The sequence below is a fragment of the Salvia hispanica genome, unplaced genomic scaffold (genome assembly GCF_023119035.1).
Source record: "Salvia hispanica cultivar TCC Black 2014 unplaced genomic scaffold, UniMelb_Shisp_WGS_1.0 HiC_scaffold_1225, whole genome shotgun sequence".
In the NCBI taxonomy this organism is placed as follows: Eukaryota; Viridiplantae; Streptophyta; class Magnoliopsida; order Lamiales; family Lamiaceae; genus Salvia; species Salvia hispanica.
This window is the reverse complement of record NW_025951500.1, coordinates 13,550-17,184: the sequence shown is the minus strand read 5'-3', so window position 1 is coordinate 17,184 and position 3,635 is coordinate 13,550. Positions and strand designations below refer to the sequence as shown.

The 3,635-nt window shown below is 40.0% G+C and overlaps 1 long non-coding RNA gene across 1 annotated transcript; it reads right to left on the bottom strand.

The window, feature by feature from the left end:
• Positions 1-1,531: 1,531 nt before the first annotated feature.
• On the bottom strand, positions 1,532-3,235 carry LOC125198131. The gene is made up of 2 exons (XR_007172350.1): positions 1,929-3,235; positions 1,532-1,852 (listed from the first exon to the last, which is right to left on the bottom strand). It is a non-coding gene; the product is annotated as an uncharacterized LOC125198131 (long non-coding RNA).
• Positions 3,236-3,635: the final 400 nt, after the last annotated feature.

The window sequence follows — 3,635 nt, the reverse complement described above, 5'->3', positions numbered from 1 at the left end:
GTACATACGCACATATATATATATACACTTATATACAAGTTTTTGATTCTTTATCCATTAAAAGAATCATAGAAGGCTTGAGGTCAAGGAGAGGAGAATCATCAAAGGTGGATTCAACATCTTCTTCAACATAAGAAAAGCATGGATGGAGGTTAGTGATCTATCTCCACTTTATATTCTAAATGTTGTGGTTGAATTAATTCAAATCTAGAATTAGATTTCATTATCGAAATCATTAAAGTTGAGATTTGGCTAACAACTATGTATTAAAACTGAAAGGGATCAAACCATATCCCACATCGGAGAATGAACAAGACTTGCAAGTGTATAAATGGGCTACCCCTACTCCATTAGTATGAAGCCTTTTGGGGAGTATCCCAAGAGCAAAACCTTGAGGGCTTTGCCCAAAACGAACAATATCATACTAATGAGGAGTTCGGGTGTGCACCATCGAGACCCAACAAAAACTAAAATGAATAATTAACAGTAAAAACAGAAACAAAAAAAATATGCCAGCTTTGATACAGTCATACAGGCTCAGCCCTTTACACTAATGATTCAAGCCTGACACCGCTCGTCAACTCACGATCAAGAAGCATTTTAAGATATTGTCCGTAGATGTAGATACGGTTAAATCTTCATGAATCATTATTTCATGGAAATATCTTGAAATCATAGTATTTATTTTGTCCACTCTTTCTTGAGTAGTAATATTAAGATAGTCGAACCGCATACGACAAAAGCCCATATAAATTAACTCTGACAATAAAGACACAAAAGAAGAAGCTGGATATTTTAGTCAGCTTGCAGTTGCAAAGGACAGATTACACATACATAATACATAACAATGAAGTGAAAGTGTTGAAAAATAAAATGTTGAAGAACTCTTGAAGACTATATTTTGAATGATTTGAATTGTTGTTGATACATGGAGTACATAGGTATTTATAGGACTCTAGATATAAATATACCTAGGAACTATACCTATTGGAACTCTTCATTAAAAATGTTATTCTTTTCCCAACAAGTTGGGACTCCATATTTTCTCTTCCCCACATAGGACTTCTCAATTCATCTTTCCAACAGAAAGTAGAAACAAGAATTTAAGATATGGAGTAGTAATAAACATGTTATTTTGGAAAACCTAATTAATGTAACACAATGTTAGAGATAACTGCAAAGGAAGTTTCTTGAAATGAGTAAATTTCGGAGGAAAAAGAGATAAGACGATTCACAAGGTGTGTAATATTCCTTCCGTCCCAAGATATGTGACCTATTGAAATGAGTAAATTTCGGAGGAAAAAGAGATAAGACGATTCACAAGGTGTGTAATATTCCTTCCGTCCCAAGATATGTGACCTACTTCTTTTGTGTAATACCCGCACCAGTATTTTTTTTTTGTTTTCGATAAAGTGATGTAGAACTAGAAAAGTAACTTTTCTCTCTTTTCGTGGAAATAAATGGAACTCGAGCCTTTTGTGGTGAAATTTAAACTTTTAGTTGCAAGGAAGAACTAAATAATCAAACGAACTAAACAATTGGAATTTACATTATAGAACATTAAGAAAATTTCGAGTAGCATTTCTTTTACAATAAAAGAACAACTAACTTTCAAATACTTCAATACATAGAACAAGCTTAACTAATGAACAACAAAAAAATATATATATGTTACATGGATCAAGTCCTCAAATAAAGGAAACAAGAAAAGGGAAGGATAAAATGTGCATTTAATCAAATGGAATCGGTCTCTCCTTCCGGGCTGGAAGTCGTGGCCCCATCCGATCAGCCGTTGGGCCGAGGCATCAAGCCGTCTCGAACAGCAGCTTGGCAGCCCAAGCCCCCTCCCAACCTGCAATTAAGAGACTAGCTTAAGTTACTAAGAAACAAAAGGAATTAAGGGCTACTAATTGAAGAAATGGGACAACATCTCTTTAGTGAGAGACCAAACACTTGCCCAAAAAGGGATAAGTCCAGCTACAAGCAACCAAGTCCAGCCACAAGCAAACAAGTCCAGCCACAAGCAAACAGTGAGAGTTAATGGCTGAGTACTAGGTACTCAAATAGAGCCAATTCTCAAGTATAACTTGCTGCAGAATCATAGTCAAAAGGGGGATCCTCTGCAAGAAGGGAACAAGGTAGTATAACAGCCAAAATTAATTCCTCACGAGTACACCACAATCAGCCTATAAAATCCCCTCCACACCACATTCAACTCCCTTTAACACATCACAAAATTCAGCAAAAACTCTAAGGAAAACCAAGAGCAAGCAGTAGCAAGTGTGAGAGGGAGAAGAACTGAGGCCAGAGGCAGAGTTCTCGAAGTAGCCGTGAGACCGAGAGGTAAACCCCCCCACACCTCAACACATTATCTTGCATCATGTCTAGAACAATCACAACATAGTGCAAGAACTTAGTGACACAAGTGTAACTACATTTAGTTCAGCCTCACACAAGTAGCAAGCTCCAATAATCAAGAGATCGACTTTCTTAGCCAAACACATAGGGTAATTTCAGGCTAGTAAAACTTCAACTCTTGGAATCATAGAAGCAACACTTAACATATCAAGATAAACAAGATCAAGCTCATTCCAGGGAGCTAATGCTCCCTCCAAAATCAACTATAAAACACCTAAATCAAGAGCTCTAACATCACATGGCTACTGCCCAAGCTTCAAGCAATTATATTAAGAAATGAAAGGGAGTAGTGGAGCTTAGCTTCGGAATCGAGAGTGGGACCAAACGGGGCTGTCCAGCTAGGGCCGAATGACGGAGCCGGTGAGCTGACCGTAACGGCGGCGCTGCTAGAGCAGCAGCCTGAGGAAGCGGCGACTTAGGCCTCGAACCGAAAGGGGGCAGAGATAGGTGTCGCGCCGTAAGCGGCGACGCGGCGCGAGCCGAGAACTTCTCCGTGGCTTCAACAGAGAGGGGAATTCGAGAGTGAGAAGCCGATTTTCAGATGCGCCGACGGAGGAGGGCAACAGCAAGCAGAGCCGACGGCTGTGCTCCGGCGACCGCGAGGCGGGGCGAATGGAGTCGATTTCCGCCGAGAAGGAAAGAAGAAGAGGGGAAAAGAGGAGATGGCCGGAGTGGCGCCAAGCGACGCAGCAGGCGGCAGCCCTGCTCGTCGGACAGCCGAGGACGAGCGGCGACCGCGAGGCGGCGGTGGCGGATGGCGGTGATTTCCGCCCAGAGAGAAGAGAGAGAGTTGGATTAGGTTTTGTGATGGATTTGGGGAATTTTGTGAAAATGAGAGAGAGAAGTCGATGGTTGAGAGTAGGGAGTATTGGGCTTCCCCTCTTTGGGCCATGTCCAAATAAATTACTGTTTTGGGCCTATAATTATTTATGTTTGGATTGGACCACAAATTAAAATAAAGTATGGACTAAGAATTTAATTAAACCATGGACTCTCCTACGTGTGGATTTAAATAATAATCCGCTAATTATTTTTTCTCGAGGATAAGTCTAATTTTTCCGAAATTTAGTATGGGTGCTCAAATGATTAATTTTAAGAAAGTATGATACACCAATGATGAATAGACCTTGAGCCTAATTTATTTATAAATGGCATAAGAGGTAGCACCCTCTAGTTAAGCGAATAATTTTTCCAATTTAATTAAATCTACTGATTTA